General features: G+C 38.2%; 1 protein-coding gene across 3 annotated transcripts in view; it reads right to left on the bottom strand.

The window, feature by feature from the left end:
* The window catches only part of lingo1a (leucine rich repeat and Ig domain containing 1a), a 123041-nt gene that overhangs the window by 65180 nt on the left and 32831 nt on the right, over window positions 1-25030 (bottom strand). For all 3 annotated transcript variants that reach the window (XR_015850960.1, XM_088340685.1, XM_088340687.1), the window contains one exon: window positions 18323-18447. The gene's annotated coding sequence lies outside the window, so the exon portion shown is untranslated. The remainder of the gene's footprint in view (window positions 1-18322; window positions 18448-25030) is intronic.

Below are 25030 nucleotides of genomic sequence, written 5' to 3' on the forward strand. Positions count from 1 at the left end.
AATACACGTTTAGGGTCGAGCTAAGGATTAGCATTGAATTCACAAATGGCATCAAGATTGATCTTAGCATCAAGCTAGTATTAGAAACAAGTTAAGGTTGTGGTCGAGCTAGCGATTTGCATCAAATTAAAGATTAGCATTGCATTTATGATTATCATCAAGGTTAATATTGGCACCAAACAAGGAATTTGCAATGAGCAAGGGATTAAGGTTGATCTAGCGATTAGTATTGAATCAACTGTTAGTATTGGGACTGATATTTCCTTCAATTAAGCAATTAGCAATGAACTAGCAATTGAAGTCGAGCTAGTGATTTAAGTCAGGTTAGCAATTTGTGTTTTATTTGCAATTGGCGTCAAGTTTAAAAATTTTATCAATCTAGCTATTAACATCTAGCAAACATTCCGGGTCAAGCTAGCAATTAGTGTTGAGTTACGCATTGAATTTACGATTAGCATCAAACATTTGATTTGCAGTATGTAGCACTTATCATTGAGTTAGCATTTAGGGTTGAGCTAGCAATTGGCGTTTAATCTAGAATAAGCATCAAGATTGAGAATTGAATCGAACTAGCAATCAGCAAAAAACAATAGAATATCCAATTAGCATCCAGCTTGATATTTGCATCAAGCTAGCGGTTAGCACACAGGTAGAACCAAGAATCTAGTGATTAATGTGTTTTTGTAGTTTTAATTTATTTTTTCTTGTTTTTCTAGTAAAATCCAAAAATGTATCCTCATAATAAGCAAAGCTATCTTAATTAGCATATGGCTCGCTACAACGGGTCAGGTGTATCGACATTTCGTTCTGTGTACATTGTTACAAAGAATGACAATACAAAGGAAATTATTATTATTATTATTTATAGCTTGTTCTTTAAAATTCTTCCTCATTTTTTTTAAAGGAACAAATTTATTTGTTATATTTTCCAATTTTAAAGATTTTTTTTTGCTCATTGTACCTGAAAAATAATATGAAATATTTTAAAATAAAAGGGAATATAGTGAGGGCAGCACGATAGCGCAGTGGTTAGCGCGTGTGCGACACAGTTTTGAGGTCGTGAGATCAAACTTCCTGTGTGGAGTTTGCATGTTTTCCCCGTGCTTGAGTGGGTTCCCTCCGGGCACTCCGGTTTCCTCCCACATTCCAAAAACATGCATTTCAGGTTAATTGGCCGGTCCAAATCGTCCCTAGGTGTGAATGAGCGAGCGAATTGTCTGTCCCCTGCCCACTGCCCGAAGATAGCTGGGATGGGCTCCAGCACCCCCGCGACCCTACTGAGGATAACCGGTGCAAATAATGGATGGTTGGATGAGGATTATCGTTAAAATGAGCACACAAAAATGGCCACTAGGGTAAAACTGAAATTATTTTCAGTGTAAAAATAGTCTCAAAAGGCAAGACAGGAGTGAGAAGTGTGATGACAAGGTCACCTTGAGTTCACCTTTTTGGTAAGAAGGAATGAAATATTCACACCAGGAAATTTGTTTTGTGCTTTTGTGCCACTTGACACGCCGAGACAAGTCCAACTCGTAATACTTCTCTGATGGATTTTTTCTCTCCATTCGTCAGAGCGGGATTGGCGTCTCGTGCAATTGCCGTGACACAATTTCTTTGCTGGAAAATTGTTACATCCGCCATTTTGAGTCATATAAAAGAAAAGAAAAAAAAGCAATTACTAAAAAAAAAAAATGTGAATAAAACGTTTGAAAGAACTCAACTTTTGATTCAAGTGAGCATTTTGCTCCTTTTAAGAATGTCACGACCAGGACGGAATCAGGACCCAATTGCGTAACATTAAGCACAATTTTCATTGATAGAAAGAGGAAGGTCAGCGCCTGCGATCTGGTGCTCGCTGGATGCGGGAAGCAAGTCGCTCTCGCATTAGGATTGTGATCCGAATACGGAAGTGGATCTTCCGTAGCGGACGATGGCTGTGTCAGGGACAGAAAAACAGGTCGATGGACGTGGTCGGGATCAAAAACGGATCGTAAGCCGGGACGGGAGAGCAGACGTGGTGGGGATCAAAAACGGATCGTAAGCCGGGACGGGAGAGCAGACGTGGCCGGGATCAAAAACAGGTCGTGAGCCGGGACAGGAGAGCAGACGTGGTTGGGATCAAAAACAGGTTGTAGACGAAGACAAACGGGGAGATCAGGAACGGGCAGGTGGAAAAACGGGTGCAAAAAAAGGACAGGCGGGAGTCAGGGTCAAAAGGGCTTGCCTTGTAACAACAGGGGTTCGCAGACGGACTGACAACCAAAGAGTGACAGGCCGGGGCTTAAAAAGGGACAGGGAGCCAATCAGATAGCCCACAGCGGCTGGCGCCGAATGAGCGGGCACAGGTGATCCAAACCGGTAATCATGATAAAGAATGTTTTAAATACGAAAATACTAAATAGAAGATAATATATTGCCAAATGTTCCATAGAAAAGGTCAAAGTACATGTTTCAGTAATGTGGGAAAGGGAAGAAAACTGTTTTTTTCATGAAAGCAAAAGTACATTACATACTGAGAGCTATAGAAAGTGTTTTCTCTTTATATGCTGTAATCGCTCGTTTTTCATAATTAATGGGGACCAGGAATCCAGGGATAATAGATCAAGGCCGCACAGGTGCTGTACATTTTGGGCAGTAAAGAAGAGGAAAAAAGGACACCACGCATGACACAATTTGCTCTCTTGTCCCCTCTCAGCAATAGTAGACTGGGGATAATGGATTGCAGACAAAACAGCACAGTTTATTTAAGCGAGCCACAATAGCAAACCCCCCAAATAATGCACTCTACAGGCCCCTGAGAAATAGTGAAACGTGGATAATGGATAGTGGTCACACAGGTTCTGTTCATTTTAGACCAAAAGAATGGGGCGGGGAACATGACACAAATGAACTCTCTACTTGACATATTGATAGAGTGCAGTTTACTTTTTGATAGACAGAAGGGCCAAAACAAGCCATCGGGACAGACAACAGAACAGTCTGCAAGCTTCTGGTTTTTGCGATGTCATCAGGGATAATAGATTGTGCTTGCACGAGTGCAGTTTACTTTAGGCAGAAATAAGGGCAAATAAAAGCAATGGCGCGCTCAGCCCATCCTGGATTACGGCAATCTACAATCAGGGTTTAATGTATTATGGTCGCACAAGTGCAGTTCACTTTTTAGTGGACAGAAAAACAAAAAAGAAGCACCAGGCCCGACACAAATGTGCTATGCCTTCCCCAGGTATAAGCAAGTTTTACATTATTTTGGCTGGCCCAGCACTATTCTTACAGTTTCAGCCAAAAAGGTTGTCATTATTTTGTTTTCCTATTTTGAATCAAGGTCAAAAGTTTTCAAAGGTAAAGAACAAAAAGGAGCTTTTTGTATTATCTATAACAAATGCAAATTGCTTCTGCAAAGTAGAGAGGATGATTTGATTCCCGGCAGATGCATTTATCACCTCAGCGTGAAAGGGTGACCTTAAAAAACAACAACAATACTGTCCCTGGGGAGGCGTGGGGATTATTATATTTTAATAAATAGAGCACGGATTACTGTACTTAGTTTCACGCAATTGGTCTAAAACGTTTGATCCATAAAAGAAAAAAAAACATTCATCGTAGAAAACAAAAAAAAATATGTTTTACCTTGTGTAACAATTCTATTTCATCTTTCAAATGGCAAGAACCCTCCGTGACGAGTGAAAATCCACGAGCTAGAAAAAGTCAACTAGGGATAATAGATCACGCCCACACAGGTGTTGTTCACCCTATCCAAAAAGAACAGCAAAAAAAAAAGCCGCAGCACATGAAACAAATTTGCATTCTCTGGCCTTGCTCTCAGCAATAGACTACTTGGGATAATGGAAGGCGGCCACAATAGTGCAGTTTGTTTTATGTGGTTCACTATGGCATGATTCTGTAGCCAAAGGTGAAAATCTTTTCTATTATTTTCCTATGGGGTAAGGATTTTTGGGGGGTATTTTCCAATGTAAAATAATAATAATAATAATAACAACAATAATAATAGTAATAATAATAATAATAATAATAATAATGACAAACTCTGTAGGAAAATCTCGGCAATAAAATTATCAACTTTCTAGTGAAGCAGTCATACAAAAAAATGCAACCGAGCGCTTGACGTGGGAAACACTGTCAGGAGAATGGATCTAGCTCGGCGAAGAAGGAAGAGCTTTACCTCCCGTCCGCCATTTGCATGAATGAAATATTCATTCAGTGCAAAGGATTTATGCTAAGTCGTCAAAAGGGGATATGTGACACCTTGTGATTATATTCAAAGAGGCTGAAAAGAAGAAGAAATGGAAAACAGTCAAGCTTCTCGTATGTTGAAAGTGCTACGCTATACCTTTAAAGGTAGGCATTAGCAATCAAACACAAAAATCTGACTGCGGCTTAAATATTCCTTGAAATGAGCTGTTGGATAAACTTCAATAGGAGGAAGCGGGAAACAGTCACTCTTTTCATATGTTGAAAGTGTTGTGCTATACCTTTAATGGTAGGCATTACCAATCAAAAACAGAAATCTTACTGCGGCTTTATTCTTCGAAACGAGCTGCTGGATAAGCTGCAATAGAGGGGAAAGGGAAACAGTCAAGCTCGGCTGGTAAAGGGATTATGCTATACCTTTAATGGCAGGCATTACTAATCAAACATGTATATCTGACTGCGGCTTAAATATTCCTTGAAATATACTGATTTTAATTAGTTCAACAGGAGGGAATCAGAAATAGCAATGCATCTCATAGGATAAAAGGGCTATGTTATACCTTTAATGAAAGACATTACTAATCAAACCCAAAATCTGACCAAAGATAAAATATGTCTTGGATATAACCCACAGATAAGATAATGCCGCCTATTTTAAGCTTCAATAGGAGGAGGTCGAACATGGTATAGCATATCATACGATGAAAGTGCCATACTTTGAATAGCAGACATTACTAATCAATTCAAGAGCTACGACTGCAGCAATTTTTTTTTCTCGAAATGAGCTGCTAAATAAGTTTGCGTATTTTAAGTTTCAATAGGTGGATGTGAGAAACAGGAAAATATCTTGTATGACAAAAGGGTTACACTATACCTTTAATGACAGACATTTCTAATCAAACTCAGAAATCTGACTGAAGATAACAGTTTTCTTGAAATGAGCTGCTATAGTAAATTTCAATTGGAGGAAATCGAACACAAGAAAGTATCTTATATGAGAAGAGTGCTACATTATACCTTTAAGAACAGACATTACTGTTCGAACATATAGTGGACTGCAAAGAATTGTTTTCATAAAATGAGCTGCTAGGTAAGATCATGTTTCTTATTGTAAGCTTCAACAGGAGTAGGAACAATAAAACCTCGCATATCTTAAAAGTGCTCCGCTATACCTTTAATGCTAGACCTAACTAATCAAACACTGCAGCTAAAATTCATGAAATGAGCAACATTATCCACCATCTGCTGGATAAGATAACATTTCCTATTTTTGGAGTCAATGGGAGGGAGTGGTAACAGTCAAAAATTAAAAGTGCTACGCTATACCTTTAATGGCAGACATTATTAATCAAACACAGAAGCTGAAATACGTCTCGAAATGAGCAACATTATCCACCATCTGCTTATTTAAGGCTTTAATTGCAGGACGCCTCTCATATCTCACAAGTGATACGCTGAACTTTCAATGGCAGACATTACTAATCAAACAATTCAACTAAAATATTTCTCGAAAAGAGAAAAATTAACCACCATCTGCCGGATATGATCATGTTGCCTTTTTTAAACATCAATAGGGGGAAAATAGAAACTAGCCTCCCATATATTAAAAGTTCTATACCGTACCTTTAATGGCAGACATTACTAATCAAACACTGCGTCTATTTTTTTTTAAATGAGCAAAGTGATCAACCATCTGCTAGATACGACAATGTTTTAAGCCTTCTCATCTAATCTCATCTCATCAGCTGCACCGCTTATCCTCAGTAGGGTCGCGGGGGTGCTGGAGCCCATCCCAGCAATCATCGGGCAGTGGGCAGGGGACACCCTGAACTGGTTGCAAGCCTTAATATAAGAAAATCGAAAACAGCAGACCATCTCATAAGCTACAAGTGCTTCGTCATACCTTAAATGGCAGACATTACTAATCAAACACCACAGCTAAATTATTTCTTGCAATAATATTTTAGCTAATTTAGCTTATTTTAAGCTTTAATTGCATGGAGTGGTAAACGTCAAGCCTCTCATACGTAGTTTGCTACAGACATTACCAATCAAACCCAGAAATATGACTGCAGCTAAAATGTTTTTTTTAAACAAGCTGCTAGAAAATCTTCAATAGGGGGAATTGGAAACAACCATTAGTACATAAAAAGTGGTATGCTATACCTTTAAGAGGCAATATTAATCAAACACTTCTGCTAAAATCCATGAAATGAGCAAAATGATCAAACATCTGCCGGATAAGATAATGTTGCTTATTTTAAGCTTCAATAAGAGGAAGTCAGAAATAATAAAGCATGTGATCATAAAGCCACGCTATAGTCAGACATTACTAATCAAACGCTGCACCTAAAATATTTCTTGTAATGAGCAAGTAGAGAATGTTGCTTATTTTAATGGACAGGACGGCAAATAGTGACGAGAAAACGTTGTAATGAAGGAAACTGATGAAGATGATGATGGTGCGGTACTTGGTGCAGTCTTATGCAACAAACGAGTAACTCTCGCGTAGTCGGCAGAATAAAACAATAACAGTCAAATAAACTATTTCTCTACAGAGCTTTAGAGAATTAAAACAGGACGACTGGAGTATGTTAGCTATGTAGTATTATCATAAAAATCTGTGTAGTGGCTAGCAAAAACTTGGAAGTAGAGGGACCCATGCACTTGTTTATAAATACTTGGCAGAGCTCCTGTTTTGACCTCCTTCTCTTGAGTAAAATGAAAAGAAGCAGCTGTGTCGTTCACGGACTCGGCCCCTCGAGAGAATGCCGGCTTTGAACGGCTCGCCTCACTTTTTGACGAGACGTCATTACGACATCGTTTTTTAGGCAACATTTTTCGGTTTTATTTTAGCGTATGACTGATTCATTATTTTCAGTTATTCAAATACACTGCCTAATATTCTGTTGAACAATACTAACGTTGACCCCGTGTGCGCAGAAACTGCGAGAACGGCGTTCGTGCTTCCCACCAAACGAGCGCGCTTGTTTGTTTATTGCCTTTTCTTGTCTCGCTGCAACGTCTGACTAACAAATGAATTTCTTGGAGGACTTTAATTCCAAACCTCGCTCCCCAAATTGCCTTCAGGCAGCCGGCATCTTGACGGGAATGCGTTTTCCGTGTTATGTGAATGCTTTATGGAACGAGACTAACGAGCATAATTGAATCCCAATTTACAAACATTACCGAGGAGGATTTCGGGTTTTTTGAGCGTGAGAGGAAGTGAAGGGGGATAATGGCTCGAGATGTTTCTTTGGTTTGCGTTCTTCACAACTTTGTTTTCCGTCCAGGGCATTGAGAGTGCGTTCTAGCTCCCGTTTTGATCGCTGCGGTCAGATTTTCAGTTTGATTAGTAATGTCTGCAGTAAAAGGAATAGCGCAGCACTTTTAATGCAGTTTAAGTAATACAATATGTCCTTAAAATAAGCAACATCAACTTATCTAGAAGATCGTAGATAAGTATTTATTATCACATGTGAACAAAGCAAGGGCGGTGATAATGTTCTAGCTTGGTATCTAAGTATCTAAAAAAGGGAAATTAGTATGATATGACCACCAACTTTCACAAGCAGTCAAGTAAGTTACCCCAGATGGGAAAATGCCCCAAAATATGACTCGGCACATTTGGTTTTGTTGACTCTGCGTTTTTTCCCAGCTAGACAATCCAATCTCCCAGGCAACATTGACTATCAACATCATATTTTAAAGGCAGTGGGGTAGGTATCCCCAGATGTGAAAACTGCCTAAAACTGCCTTGTGTTTGATCTGCGACGTAAGTTATAGCTTATCACATTTTTCTTACTGAGAGACGTTTAAAAATATTTTATATTAATTTCCGGAATAACACAAGAAAGTGTGTCCTTAAAATAATCAAAAATATTTTCTATAAGAGATGTCAGGTAATGGTTGGGCAGTATTATAATGTTCTAACTATAGACAGATTTTTGTGTTTAGTATTGTGACTGTTTCCCTACTTCCTCCGACTGAAGCCTAAAAGCTAAATAGGGAGAACATCATTGTTTATAATTATTATATAGTAATTATACGTTTATGAAAAGATACATTTAAAACCCGGTGCAAATCCCCATTTGTCAAAATAATTCCCCCCTTTTGACAATCTAGGTCAAACGTCCTCCCGTCTCGAGAACACAATTCATCAAGTGGCGAGCTCCTTTGGGAAAAACCTTTTGAGGCCGTCAAGCGCCAATCAAGCGCTCCCCGATTCCCACACTTTTTCAATCTCTCTCGTCTTTTTTCCCCTCACCGCAGAAAAATCGATAATCGCTGGCCCGCCTTCATCATCCCTCGTCGCCCTCACGATTTAAGGGTCAATCGTAGGCGGAGACCCCCTGGATACGGCTTCCCCACCTTACAGTGTTATTATTGGCAACACCACCATAAGACATCGAAAGTTAATCATTTTAAAAATTTCACATACTCAAAAATATAAAGGAATTATACATAACGATGTATTATGAGTTACGTCTCTCTACTGGTGGACACCGTATACGATCCTTGTCTGCTATTTGAGTCTTAGCATCATAAAAATGCATATCTGATATTGGCTGAACTCCCTCCCATTATTCTTTAATCCCCTTTCATTCAGAATCTGGAGTGCTTTTTTAAGAATTTCCGAGTTTCTGAAACAATATTTCATTTTTTCCCCAATACTTGCAGTAGTGCTAAAGGGGGAAGCAAAAACATGATAACTACGGAAACCGAACTTGCTGTTATCAAGAAGGCATACGAAACTCAAATTTTCCGGTGTTCATGCGTATGATCGTGTGGTTTAAGTGCCACATACATTTCTAAGATGACTGTCTGCTATTGGTCGATGTCATATAAAATGTTGGTTATTTTTTTATTTTTTTTATCTGTCCTTAGGTTTGCATCGCAGCTTTACAAAATTGCCGATATGCTATTGGCTGAACTCCTTCCCATGATCCCTTCATTTATCTTCATTCAGAGTCGGATGTGCTATGTAAAAACTTCTAAGTGAGCGATACTATATTGTATTTATTGTACTGTATTTATTAGCTATGGGTGCCAAGACTTTCAGTGATGCTAAAGGGAGATCAATAATCATGATAACCATGGGAAAAAAAATTGCAATTATCAAGAAATATGAGAAGGCCTGTGAAATTCCAACTTAATATGTATGACTGTTGAAAATACATGCCTCATACTTCTCCATGATGCCCATCTTCTATTGATCAACATTATAGATGCTGGTCTGCTATTAGTCTGTGTCACAGCATCACTAAGATGCAGATACGCTATTGGCTGAACTCCATCCCATTTGCAGTTCTCTCTCTTCATTCAGTTCATAATCTCACGTGACAAACTTGAATTTATCAAGCTATAGTCACACTAAATGCAGTGATGCTAAAAGAAGGATCGAGAAGAGGCGTCAGCAGCTCAGGAGGTGGAGCGCTCGTCTTGGGAATTCCGGCTTGTCCGTGTTACATGTCGAAGTGTCCTTGGGTAAGACACTGAACCCCTAATACCCCCAATAAGGAGGTTAGCTTCTTACATGGCTGCAATACAAGGCCGCCATTGGGAAATGTGGAGCACATTGTAAAGCGCTTTGGGAAGTCATTGACTTGAAAAGCGCTATATACATGCAGATCATTTCATTTCAAGATGATAAAATCGAAACAAGCTTGCTATTATCGAAAGCTACAAAGAGGGGGCAAGCATTGTTACAAAAACTTGATTCAGAATAACAGTACATTCATTTGCAGTCTTTTTCAACCTTTGCATCCACCTGCTACCCAAATGTACCAGGTCAAATTACTCCACACATAAAGTAAATGAAACATATTTGTTATTTAATGGCATATGGTACAAATGAGTAATACTTACTATAAACTGTTTGTGTTTTATGTTTTAGCTATCGGCTAGGTTCAAAAGGTATTAGCTCCTATAGGTTGCAATCCCCCACCATACAACTAATTTCATATCCCGGGGTCTACTGTCTTCCTGTTTGCTGTTTTTTTAAATAAATTCACTACTTAACATCTCATCAACTTTTTTCCCCGCTGCCTCTTTGATATTTCTCGGCAATTACTTTGAAGACTTACTTTATAAACAAGGGAAAAAAAATAAAAACAAGAATAAGCCTTTACAAGAGGCCATTTTGACACTCACTAAAAAAAGAGAAATAAATCTGTTGCCAAACTAAATCCCACAAATGGATGCAAACACATCTTCTTGTACATTTATTTCCTTTTGTGGTTTTGAGTGAACGCGATCCTGAGAGAGGGACAAAGGACATTTGTCACAGAAGACAAATATGAGACTGGCGTCCATTTTAAAAGGCTGTTAAAAGACACGTCATAATGCCGGCTCATTCATTCAGTCCCACGTTTTAATATCGCTCAAACTAATGAGTTCCGAGCGTCAATGCCGTCCACAATTGTTGGGACGGAAAAGTACTCGAGCTGCCGTGTATATTACACGAGAGTAACACAATACTCTTTTTTTTAAGAGTACAATACTCTAAATCAAATACAGTTCTTTTCAAGACTCCATAAGGCATGAAGATACAATTTGACAGCAGCACAGTTTTCTGTGGCATTCAAAAGTCAAGGAATTGGATCCCTATTTGGTACATGCGAAGCCAAGGTACCACTGAAGAAGTAGTGGCTCAGTCCAGTATACATAGGGCACTTTTTTCAACCACAGGGGTGTCACACCAACCTACCCCGTTTCGGCAGTAGGTCGCTAAAAAACCTTTTAAATGGAAGCTCATTCTACCATGTATGTTCACTGTTCAGATACCCAATGATGAAAACCCACAAAACAAACAGTAAACACATGAAAATGCCAGCAAAGCACTCAGAGGAATTTGATTGGTTGAGTGGTAGAGGTGGGCGGATCCCTGCAAGGCAATGCCTTCGTTTTCTCGTTCAGTGCAGTCTGTGCCGAAGGTAAATATGACATTATCCTTCTCCATTGCAGTATTTTGTGACATTTTTACTTTGCTTACACCTTGTTTTGAAACCATTATTTAGGACAAAAATGGCGGTCTAAACAGGCTTAAACACTTTAAGTGAGGGAGGGAAGGACACACATTTTAAGTGGTATATTATTGATATGGGACACAAGCTCTTGCGTTATTAATTTATGGATTTGATGAAATCATCAAACGTCTCACAGTGAAATAAAATGTGCTGGGGCTGAGCTTTGGTCTGAAGAGCAGGTGGTTTTGTTCATTTTGTCTTAAAATACAAGCACTTTTTTCTTTTTCTTTTTTTGCTTTTATGGCTCTTTGGGTGAAAAAGTTTCCCGAACTCTGCCCTATATATTTATTGATTACAACATAGAGTACATCTGTGCTGTGTCAATCAGATATGTGACATTAGGGGGAAAAACATGATTAATACATCTAAAAACGACGGGAAAACACCATTTTAGTAAAAAAGGGCTCAGAGACAGCTTCTTCCCCAGGTCAATTTCGGTCACCATGGTGATCGCAAGCACGAAATGCCATTCCTTTCATGCCCCAACAATGACGAAGGGACTTTGTCATACTTTAAATAAAGAAAAAAAATGTAAATGTAAGCGTTAACTGTCTGTACTTATCCATATATTCACTTTTCTCACCACATTAATTCCCTACACCTGCTCACCACATAGGCCGCCTACACACTCTCAAACGCTGGAAACAGGAAGCAACACTAGGAAGTGAGGGCTTTCTCGATGTGCGGACTGTTACTTAGTGAACCAAACCCTTTGTATTATTATTTTCCTAATTTTAAATGTGCTTTAACAACGATCACCTTTCTTCAATACAGAAACTCACAATCCGAATTATCTCACAAATAGAAAATTTTGGAGGGGCATCGAATCGGGCAAGGCGATAACAGCGCCGTACGCGAGGCCGACCTTGGATCCTGCGTAGCGGATTAGAAGAAATCTGGAGCAAACACACGTTTGGCTCCCAGAGATCAACGCCCGTTTTTCTTCCCTCGGCTTTATTAGCAAAAAGCGAAACAAGGCGAGCTATTGACAGCGCTGCGGAAAAGGCGGGTGGGGGGCCAGGGGGGCCCACGGTGGGGCTTTTATCGTATTTCTTTCCAGAGCAAAAGTGGGTCAAGCTCCGACTAGTGTTTGAAGAAAAGACTTCCAAAAGTCAAGACACACTGGAAGGAAATTTGATTTGCGTGGAAATAAATGGCGCTAGGTTTCATTGTAATGGTAATAAGCGATAACATCGATCGTGAATAATAAACAACAACTAAAATAAAAATGAACAAGCACAGTAAAAGAAGTAGATGCTTGTTTTCAGAGTCAAAGAAAAACAAGCTAGACCTGAATAGTCGCTAGCTTTTGGCACACAAGCAAGAAATGCAAGTTTTTAGTGTAAAAATAGTAGTTAGCTTTTACGATAGAAAAAAAAAATGACGCTAGTTTTCTGGGAACAAAAGCTGCCGCCTTTTACTATGCCTTAAAACTAAACAAGTTTTCTGTCATAACCAGAACAGAGACAGGACCCACTTGCGTAAAGTTTCTCACAGTTTTATTGGGAAGAAGGGAAAGGAGCGCACACACGATCCGGAGATTGCTGGTCGCAGGGATTAGGTGGGTCAGATGCAGAAGTGGGACTTCCGTGGCTCGCGATGGCGGTATCGGGAACGGAAAAAAACGGGTCAGTAGCCGGGAAAGAAGAGCAAAAACGTGATAGGGATCGGAAACAAGTCAAAAGCCAGGAGAGGGGAGTAGACGCGGTCGAGATCAAAACAGAACGTAATGGGATCGTAACAGGAGCAAAAAACATGACAGGAGAAAAGGGCTTACCGTGTAAAAACGCAGACAGACCGACAAAAGGGGACTGAGAGTTTAAATACTGACAGGGAGCCAATCTGTCAACAAGCTGCAGCTGGCGCCACACGGCCAATTGGGCGCCATGGCAACCGTGACAGTTTTCAGTGTAAAACTGTTAAAGTACAGAAAAACATGATGCTAACTTTAAGTGTAAAACGCAAGAAAACAACACTAATATTCAGTGTAAAAATGCAACTTGTTTTTACTACAGAAGAAAACATTGCTAATTCTCAGTGCAAATAAGCAGCTAGCTTTTAGCATAGAAAAATAATTTTCTAGATGTCTTATAATAGCTGAAATGTAGCTTTATGGTTAGCTAGAAAAGTAAACAAGTAGAAAATAAAAGGGAGCTAGATAGCTTGCTAAAAGAGTAAAAATCCAACTCAATGGCCAGATAGAAAGGTAAAAAAACTACAGTGTTGGCTAGAAAAGAGCCCCAAATCTAGCTTGATAACAAGCATAAAAGGTAAAATGTTAGCAAGATAGCTTGCTAAAAGAGTAAAAAGCCAACTAAGCAGCCAGATAGAAAGCCAAAAAATACGAAGCGAGATAGTTAGCTAGAAAAGAAGCCATTTAGCTTGATAACTAGCAAAAAAGATAAAATGTTAGCTTGATAGCATGCTAAATAGACAGACATGTAGGGAGATAGCTAGCTAAAAAGGTAGCAGATAGCTAGCTAACCCAAACCCTAAATAAAATGCACATTTTTACTCTTTTGTTTCATAAAACCCATACATTGGAATTTAGTTTGTTGTATTTCCTTTAAAACTCATTCTAGCAATAAAAACAATAATTTATTTGAAAATCACAATGACCCAGCACCGGTGAGCTATTTTTAGAATATTTCTGCGAGCACCTCAACTGTAGGGGGACCTTGGTCCCTGAAGGCACCACTTTGAAGACCCCTGCATTGATTGGAATAATAGGCTAGCTTTTAGCATAGAAAAAAATAATGCTAATTTTAATGTAAAACGCAGCTAGCCTTTATCAAATTAAATAATAAACATAATAGTTTTCAGTGTGAAAAGCAACTAGCTTTTGGAACGCAAGAAAACAGCATTCGTTCTCTTGATTGTTTCTAACGAACAGCCAAATCGAATGACTAAAACAAAGAAGATGTCACATTTTGTTAAAAAGAAGTCGATGGTGTTCCTTTTCAGAGTCAAACAAAATGACGCAAGTCTTAAAAAACAGCACTACTTTTCAGGGTACAAAAAAACAGACCAGATTTTGGTGTCGGGGAAAAATATACGAGTTCTTGGCAAATAAGTACTGTAAACGCTTGATTTCAGAGTCACAAGAAGAAAAGCACAGAAAAACTCTTTTTCATGAACAAAAAGCAGCTAGCTTTTAGCACAGGAGAAAACAACAGAAGGTTACTTGATTATATTTAATAAATAACAATAACATTTGAAATGTCAAACGACAAAGTAGATGCATGTTTTCAGAGTCAAAGGGCCTAATGAATCCAGCCTGACCCGACTTAGCCCACGGGTATTATAGCCCGGCGCAGCCTGAGAACAAACAAGTTACCTTGGTTTCCGGGGCCAAGGCTGGAAAAAACCTGAATTTTCAAATTTCAGCATAAGTAGGGTGATTTGGGCCATCCAAACCACCCCATTCTTGCAGGCAGGAAGGCACTTCTATGAAGTAGCATGCAGTTCTGGGTAAAATGAACTGCACTGTCTTGACTGCGATCCATTATTCCCTGTTGACTATTCCTGAGAGCTGGGGCGGAAAAAGTAAATTTGTTCCATGCATAGTGGCTCTTTTTTCCACCTTAAGTGAGTAGCACCCAGGAGGCCGCGATACCTTATCCGTGGTTGACTATTGCTGTAAGCAGGGGCTTGCAGAGCGTGGCTTTTTTCAGTTTGGGCCATGGAAACATGTCTTTGTGGTCCCCCTGGTTTCAGATGAAGGGATGGTGTAAATGTAACTTGTGCTTTTCTTTGAGACAGTTTATGATTAAGGGCTATACAATTAAATGTGACTTGATTTGAATTTACTAAAAACACTTATTCCTAAAATGAACAGCACCCATGTGTTGGCCGCGATCGAATATCCCGTCAACTATTGCTAAGAGTGGGGGCCGAGAAACCAAGTTTGTGTCATGCGTGGTTGCTCTTTTGTCCTTCCAAAAATGAACAGCACCCATGCGGCCGCGAGCCATTATCACCTAAGGCATATTGCTGCAAGCAGGAAGGTTTATGCATTTCTGGCCAGCTTAAAATGAACTGCACTGTCTTGGCCGCGATCCAACATCTGCTGTCATCTATTGCTAAGAGTGGGGGCCGAAAAACCAAAATATGCCATTGGTAGCGGCTGTTTCTTGCATCTATAATGAATAACACCTATGCGGCCGCAATCCTTTATTCCTGATCAACTATGCCGTGAGCGGTAGCCGGCATGATTGAATCTTAAAAATGCAGATTTTCGCATATTATGGGGGTGTTCTGGTATCCATTAACTACGAAAAACAAGGGATTAGAGTATCATAGGAGAAAACTGTCTTGTTCTTGTTCTCGTCTCATTCGTCTTCACAGCCGCAGAGGGCCGTCGGTCACTTTTACTGCTCGTCGGCCTCGCCTGAACGCATCGCCGATGACTGATATCCGTAAGTGCAACAAAATAACTAGAAGGGTGAAAACCACCCGTCGTTGGACAAGAAATAGCCCATTTTAGGGGGATGTTGAAATGATGTCCCCCCCACTCGAAATACCAAAATGTTTCTGTGGCCCCTCGGGAGATCGTTACAGTCCACTGGACGCATTTCCTGGGAACACCAAGCTAATAGGGACTTTTGTTTCGGGCTGTCCTTGTCTTTCTCAATTTTTAAGGGGTCAAAACTAAGTTATACTAAAAGAAGATTTGTACTGTATTTTACCCCAAAAAATCGAAACATTTGATAACCTGGAGAGGGATGGGTGCCACCAGGCTGTACTTGCCTAAGACACACCTTAGGAAATCGTGCCCCTACGACCTGTGTGGTTAAGGGATCAAAACGAAATTGAGTAAAGTTTGGTATTATTATAATATTATTAATGATTAATGATTCTTAAAATGGCACATATCTTATTATTGTTTTTCTTGCACAAATAATAAAAGTGTATTCGGTGTAAAAAATGCAAAAAAAAAATGCAAAAAAAAAATAATAATAAATATATATATATATATATATATATATATATATATATATATATATATATATATATATATATATATATATATATATATATATATATATATATATATATACATATATATATATATATATATATGTTGCCTGCGATCCATTATACATTGTCGACTATTACTCTACTCGTCATAAACATGAATAATTACTTTAATATACTGTATTTTCAATGAATGAATGAATACATAAACAAATAAATGAATAAAAAGCGCATCATCAATTTATTGCAGTCTATCAAAAGGAATACATTTTTACTATCAGTTTTTAAAACAAATACATTTCTTTCAATGAACCTATATAGTTACTTTGTTTGTTTTTTGCCCACGTTATTTTTGATCCAATTTCAATCACAGCTATTGCAACAAATGTCGACACCAACTCGTGCAAGAGGGAGTGGCGCAGACGAAGCAAAACCAGCCAAATGCCTTGCCCAAGTGCACCATAAAAATCCAGACCCTCCATCTTGGATTTCGTTGAAAAAATGAAGTTGTTGTGACCATTGTTTTTGAACCTAACCCAAAAGTATGAAACGTCACAATTCAAAATCCAACATTGGTCCTTTTTCTCACATGTTTTCTCTGTGCCTTGCCATGTCCTTTATATAAATTCATGTGAATGAATATCTGAATACATCTCAACATTCCAAAAACTACATACTATCATTAAAAAAATTATTCAAGATGGTATTTTGAACCTCAAGAAACAGTATAAAGGGTTTTGGCACATATATATACACAGAACACTAGATACGCCGACGTGCAGTAGCAGCCTGCTAGCTAGCGTGCCTATGTGACAGCCACATTGGTCAGTTCAACGCTAAAAATAAATCATAACTTTCTCATTTTACAACCATTTTTCATGCGGGTAACTTTATTTTATAGAAACTCAACACTTGTAGTTATTGCGTAAAATTAATTCAAAAAATATGTATAAAAACGATAATGAAAAACAAAAAAAATGATTAAAATGTTTGTTGAAAAATTATACAAGTTACAAACAACTGCATTGAAACACTTTATATAAAACTCATTGAAAAAAAAATTGCAATTCAAAATCAGTGTTGAGAGAATATTTTTTGTTTTTGCTTCATTTTGCATATCAAGTTAAATGAACACCTATACATATGTTTAATGTAATTTCCCCCTTTGTTACTGCTCGGAGCCTTCGCTCGGAAAATGCTGGTCTACTCGTGATCCCAAGAACCAAGAAGAGATCCGCAAGTTTGAGAGCAATCTCAATTCGGGCCCCAGTGCTGTGGAATGCTCTGCCCTTTGAGATTCATTCTGGAACATAGGCGGGAGTATTTAAATCTCTGCCTAAAACACACTAATATTCTGTAGCTTATAAATGACCTTTATTTCATGTTGATGATGTCTGTGTATAGTTTGTTGATCTCCTTTGCAGAACGGTCATCCTGGAAGGGGGATTACCTTTTGTGCGGCCTCTTTTCAAGGTTTCTTAATATTCTTATGTTGAGGTTTTAAGTTTTTCCCTCATGTAGGTTTTAATCTTTGAGCCACATAAGACTTATTGTGATTAAGGGCTATACACATAACCATGACTTAAAACATAAGCATATACATAAACAAATATAGTGATTCACCAGTCCAAGCAAAAATACTTTAAGAATGATGTATGGATAAAACAATTTAAAAGAAAAATCACTACGTTAAAGGAAGTGAGTTATACATCTAGTTTTCAACTGAAGTGACAATATACAGTACGGTCGCCTGCCACATAATAGTGCTAAAACTATAAAACGGCTCTAGATAAACGAAAGAGTAAATCAAGGGAAGTGAGTCTGGTGATGTTGTGCAGCCTTTATTTTTAAAAACATAGAAACAACGTAATCCACCAAGAAGACCTGGAGCTACTGAATCTCTCAACAAAATGAAATGATGAAAAAATAGAGAGAAAAACGTATTAACCTTTGAAGGGTCATTCTAGCTTTCCGGGATCCTATGGTACGGCATTAAGTCCACATGTAGTTCGATCAGACTAGCTTGGGCTCGCAATGGGCCCGCCGCTTAAAATGAGCGTGTCCTATCTAGCTCCCTGTACCTATCTGCGGGTTTCGGTGTCACTTACAGGAAGTGGGCGTCGGCTTGCTGGTTCTTCTAACGTGCGATTGGTCGCTGTGATGAGAAACAAGGCGTCCCCTTAATCCACATCGCCTCTCCGGAATTTCACCAAGTCGACTGCCAACCATCTACCTGCAAACAGGTAAATTGGAAAAAAAAATGATAATTTTATACATTTATAGTGTAATTTTCCTTATTGTATTGAAAATAAACATCGAGAGAAATGATTAAAGTTAAAACCAATTCAAAAAGAAAATTTAGTTAGAGTGAACATCTAAAAAAAAAAAAAAACTCAGAATGTGAGATAATAAATTGAGCAGAATTATACATAACAATTATTCTCATAATGAATTGTTCAAATACTTTTTTGCATAATTCCATCACTTTGAGTTTTTTTTATCTAATTTACGATAATAAATCATTAAATACTTTTAGAAAAGCGTTCGTTTTATGTATTTAGTTTATTTTTGGGGGGGTTCATTGTCAAATAATTTGTTCATCATAAGTATGAATTATTGAGTTTATTTTTATTTTTTTTATATAATTTAAAACAAAAAAAACAAATTAAGTTTATTGCATCTCATCTCATCTCATCAGCTGCACCACTTATCCTCAGTAGGGTTGTGGGGGTGCTGGAGCCCATCCCAGCAATCATCGGGCAGTGGGCAGGGGACACCCTGAACTGGTTGCCAGCCAATCGCAGGGCACACAGGGACAGACAACTCGCTCGCTCATTCACACCTAGGGACAATTTATAGTGGCCAATCCACCTGAAATGCATGTCTTTGGAATGTGGGAGTAAACCGGAGTGCTCGGAGGAAACCCACGCAAGCACGGGGAGAACATACAAACTCCGCACAGTAATTTTGATTTGAACCCACACAGGAGGTTCCCAAGACCTTAAAACTGTGCCGCACACGCGCTAACCACTGCGCTGCCATGCTGCCCTAAGTTTATTGCATTTATTTTAGAAAAAGGACAACAATATATAAATATATTGTTGATATTTACTATGTCAACCATTGTAGAAATACAAAAAAACATATGTAGGGAGAAGAAAATTGTATTAAAAAAATAATCAAAATATGTATTGATTTAAAAACATAAATTATAAAACTAATCACATTTCAAATTACAAAAGATAATATAACTATGCATCAATTAAATAATCAAATCATAAAAGTATATATAACGTTTAAAATAAAAAAAATACATAAATTACTTTGAAGGTAAATTACGACATTTAATATAACCTTTAATATACATGGAAAAAAATATACCAAATAAATATTTTATTTTTGGGTTGTCGACCTGCATATAGTACCTAAGGGAATCAAAATAATTGTACAAAGAATTAATTAAAAAGATTAAAATGAGCAACATATTTTTTCCTATAGCACTCATTTTTAGAATCAATTTTTTCTGCTACTATGCTATAGTATTTTTGAGGGAAAGTAAAAAATGAGTCTCAATAAGATTCATCCATCCATTATCCGCACCGCTTACCCTCAGTAGGGTCACGGTGGTGCTGGAGCCCATCCCAGCTATCTTCGGGTAAAGGGCAGGGCACATAAGAGACATAGGACTCACTCTTTCATTCACACCTAGGGACAATTTGGACAGGCGAATTAATCTGACATGCATGTTTTTGTTTTGATGTGGGAGGAAAACCGGAGCGCCTGGAGGAAACCCACGCAAGCACGGGGAGAACATGCAAATACCACACAGGAAGGTTGACCAGTAAAATCATTTTTTCAAGAATTATTACCAATACCTTAAATACTTGTTTTGTGTTATTTTGTGTTATCTGTGTGCAAAGTGAACTACACTCCTGCTGCCACTATCCATTCTCCCCTATCACATATTGCTTCTAGCAGGACCAACAGAAGGCACTTTGGTAGGGAGGCATACTCGTCTTTCCTGCCTAAAATGAACTGTTGTGTTTTGTTTGCGATCCATTATACTCTATCGTCTATTGCTGTGAGTGTGGAACAGGAAAGCAAATTTTTATCATGCGTAGCAGCTCTTTTTTCACCTAAATGAATAACACCCGTTATCCCCCGTTGCACATTGCTGTGAGCAGGACGACACTATTTTTTGACAATGAAAATAATATAACTAAGAAATATATTCATTTCCGGTTGAAGACTTTCAAATAAGGGCGGCAGGGTTAGCACGCAGGCCCACGGTGCGGAGGCTCAGGGTTCAAGTGTAGCTAAAGCAACCTTCTCATGTGGAGTTTGCAGGTTCTCCCCGTGCCTGCGTGGGGTTCTTCCGGATACTCCGGTTTCCTCCCACATCCCAAAAACATGCATGTCAGGTCAATTGGTCTGTCCAAATTGTCCCTAGGTGTGAATGAGCGAGCAAATTGTCTGTCCCTCTGTGCCCTGCGACTGGCTGGCAACCAGTTCAGGATGTCCCCAGCCCACTGCCTGAAGATAGCTGATATGGGCTCCAGCACCCCTTTGACCCTACTGAGGATAAGCGATGCAGATAATGGATGGATGGAATTTCAAATATGGCTTTACCGGAAACAATAAAAAAATGAGTAAATCTTTCTCTTATCTCTGTCAAAGGAGAAACTTTCTCCATTACACTAATATTTATTTCTTATCTCACTCCGGTAATCCTATTCCGCAAGGCTTCAAACAAGAGATTTGACAAAATGAAAAAGAAAGCTTTAAATGAGTTTGAAAAGTCTTATTTGAGATCCATTTTCTGTGCTTCTATGCAGATGTGGGAATTGAACGGGAAATTTTCCCGCGCTGGTCCCTCAACAATTAAATCTCCGAAAGGATTCCCACGCCAACCCAAATGCATTCTGGGAACCCTCAGTGACCTCCGGTGTGAAATATCGTTATTTATATACATATATACATAATTTATTTATTTTGTTGCTTTATGATTAACAGCAAACGTTGCCTAAGCACCAACGTCGTATTATACATATTACACAATAATCAATTTTCCTAAAGCTTGGAGCAAGTTAAACATAAATTCAGGACCACATCGACATGAAAAAACAACAAAAAAATATATTTTTTGCATTGAATAAATTACCCGGCACAGTTTTTAAACATGTTTTCAAGGTATAGGCAGATGTCTCTGTTCAAAGTTGCTATGTGTATTGGGGGTAGACTTAAAACCTGCGTCTTCTCTAAAAAGCCCGACTGAAACCACATTTCCGTTTTGATAGTTCTGCTATTGTGGTCGCACAACGTCTCCCCAAAAAAAAAAAAACGGTAATTAAAAAGACAATTGATAAAAGTGACTAAATCTTCTTAGTTCAAACAAATATATTTATGTGTTCAAATTGTCAAAACTTTCAAAAATTGGATTTAAGGCATTTCAATGCCAATTAGTGTTAGGATTGCAATAACAAAAAAAATCATAAAGAAGCATTTTTTAAATTGTATTATTTATTTTAGAAATGATCTCAAATTAAATGTTCTAATTAGAAAATTGAAACATTTGTAAACAGAGAAAATTAATCCAAATTAGTAAAACTGTACGGATGCGGCAGGGGTAAACCAGTGAAAGCATGACCAACTTAGGTGCCGAGGTGCCTAACTTGTTTGGGTGTTTCGGCATTTGGGTTTGCCATGGTCCCAAATTTTTTTGTGTGTATTTTTTGCTACTTTTTTCTTTTCTTTGTTTTTGCATACGTGTTTGTCTTGCTGTCGCTCACCCCTCTTGAGGGATATGACCAAGATAGATAGATAGATAGATAGATAGATAGATAGATAGATAGATAGATAGATAGATAGATAGATAGATAGATAGATAGATAGATAGATAGATAGATAGATAGATAGATAGATAGATAGATAGATAGATAGATAGATAGATAGATAGGCAGATAGATAGATAGATAGATAGATAGATAGATAGATAGATAGATAGATAGATAGATAGATAGATAGATAGATAGATAGATAGATAGATAGATAGATAGATAGATAGATAGATAGATAGATAGATAGATAGATAGATAGATAGATAGATAGATAGATAGATAGATAGATAGATAGATAGATAGATAGATAGATAGATAGATAGATAGATAGATAGATAGATAGATATTGTTCCCATTTTTTAGGACTTTTGAAAATTGTATTTAAGACATTGTAATGCCAATTAAGGCCTTATTTTTAGAATAATGAATTCAATGCCTTTCAAAACGTTTCAAGGATTCGTGAGATGCCTGAAGACATAAGCAAAAAAAAGCGAGTTATTTACCCGGGGTCCACTTGGTGTTTACGATGGTGAATTGGGGCCATGAAATGATTTACATGGAGGGGGGGCTTTCGGGGTGAAATAAATTACGGGGGATTTTGAGGGAGGGTGGCGGGGGGGATCGGCATTTGTTTGTAATGAAGTGACTTGTCTCGCAGGAAAAGAGACGAGCTGTTTTGATGAATCGAGGAATGCTCGTGAAATGGAATGGCGTGGCGGCAAAATGATATAAATCGAGACTTAATGGCAACGTTTATTCGAGGAGGAGCAGAAGCGTGTTTTCATCCAATTACGGGACGTCAGAGGCATTATTTACATCCATTCGTGATTAATATTTCCTTTTTTGTTAAGGAGGCTTTTGGAAGAGGATATTTATACAGCTATTTTTTCATTTTTAAATCAAAAGCCATCAAGCTCACGGAATGTTTTAGTTCTTCATTGGATACGAATTACCAGGACTTTATTCTTCTGTTCTCAGGAGATCGATTTCATGTTTTGTTGTGTTGGATCAGATTTGTGTCGGAACAGTATACTGTGTATTTCTTGTATAGTCTTTTCTCTACAGTTGTCTTTTTGTGTTTTGTTCTGTTAGACCTGGTTGGCGCTGGTAAATGAAATAAATGTTTTGTGTTCTTTTTTTGTGTTTTCATTCAGATAGTTTTCGTTGCTGGATGAAAAAGCAGCAGACAGCAAAAAGCTCCAGAGGATCATCAAAACAGCCCAGAGAATCGTCGGCTGCTCTCTGCCCAGTCTGGAGGACATTGCCTGCACTCGCTACCTCAGCAGAGCAGAAAACATCATCAAGGACTTTTCTCACCCCGGACACCACCTCTTCGACCTGCTGCCTTCCGGCAAGCGCTACAGGTCACACAAAGCAAAAACAAACAGACTCAGAGACAGTTTCTTCCCCACAGCCATTACCACCCTAAACAGACATCGCACAAAAAAATGAAAACTGTTGCAAAAAACTACCTCACACGGATGTAAAATTGTGGTTAGGTGGAGCCCATCCCAGCCATTCTATTCTATTATATTCTTTCATGTTTTGTTCTTTTAGATGTAGTTGTGTTGGAACGATATACAGGTGATCCATACACACTTCACGATTTGATCAGATCGAGCTGGTCCGTGTTCCGAGATATTTTAGAATCCTCTCTCTTTCATGTTTTGTTCACTTAGAGCTAGTTATTTTCCCAACATATTCTGTCTTTGATTAATCTTTTTTTCAGTTTCAGTTCCAACATATCCTGTATTGTCTGATGCTTAGTGCAGTTAGAGCTAGTTAGTCTGCATGAATTATATTGTGCTATCAAACTTTAAGGTTCTGTATTTTGTTGTACTTTCATATTCTGTGTTTGGTGCTTTAATTTGAAATCATGGCAGTCTTGATAATGGTGAGTGATATGTCCTGAATCTTCCTTTTATGTTTTGTTCAGTCAAAGCTAGAAATTTTCCTTACAAATTCTGCGTTGCTTTTCTTTGTTTTAGTCCAGTTAGATTGACTGTTCGAATGCATCGTGCATCCTCCCTCATTTTTGTTTTGTCCAGTGAGCATCACTGTTCCAACATGCCCTGTGTTGCCTTACTGTCATGTTTTGGTCCGGTTGGAATCACTCAGAGTTCCAATATGTCTTGTGTTTTCTTCCTTTCATGTTATTTTTCAGTTAGAGTTAGTTGGTGTTCGAACATACAGTATCCTGCATTTCTTCCTTTCATGTCTTTTTCAAATTACAGCTTGCTTGTGTGCCTGCATTATGTTTCACATTTTCTATGGCACTCATGTTGTTCTAAAACCATGTGGGAATGTCTTTTGTCTCGTCTCACTTTTATGTTTTGTTCTGTTGGAGCTGGTTAGTGTTGGAACATTATGAAGTTGTACCCAGCATCCGCTACCTTTTACATTTTGTTCAGTTCGAACCAGTTCGTATTCTCACATAGAGTGGCACCTCTACTTACGAATTGACTTTGTTCCGAGCGTACCTTTGTAACTTAAAACATTTGTGAGTAGAGGCGCCTTGTCTTTTAATAAATCATAGAAGAACATCAGAACATGAAACAAATATCTATTAAAATTACACTACTAAACAATAAACATAAAATAAGAGGCAAGTAACATGAAAAAACTAAATAAAGAGTAATAGAAATGCTAAAAAATATTCGTTCATTTTTCAACTTTTACTGGAGACACGAAGAGCATGCCGGGATTCACACGTATGTCCTGGGGAACTCTGGGAGCGGCGAAGGGAAATTTTGACGTAGTATCCTGAAACGCCTTTGTAACTGGAGGTCACATTTTCCCGTTCAGGTCATTTGTAACCTGAAGCTTTTGTATGTGGAGACATTTGTATGTATAGGTTCCCACTGTGTTCTGTGTCCTTTCACGTTCAGTTCATTTAAATCTAGTTGTTTTAACATTATTTAGCAGGGACTTGTAGATCAGCATTTACTAAATTTGCTACCATCCTAATAAACTTTGTAG

Source organism: Urocampus carinirostris, chromosome 7 (assembly GCF_059441175.1).
Source record: "Urocampus carinirostris isolate Australia breed hairy pipefish chromosome 7, RoL_Ucar_1.0, whole genome shotgun sequence".
Taxonomy (NCBI): domain Eukaryota; kingdom Metazoa; phylum Chordata; class Actinopteri; order Syngnathiformes; family Syngnathidae; genus Urocampus; species Urocampus carinirostris.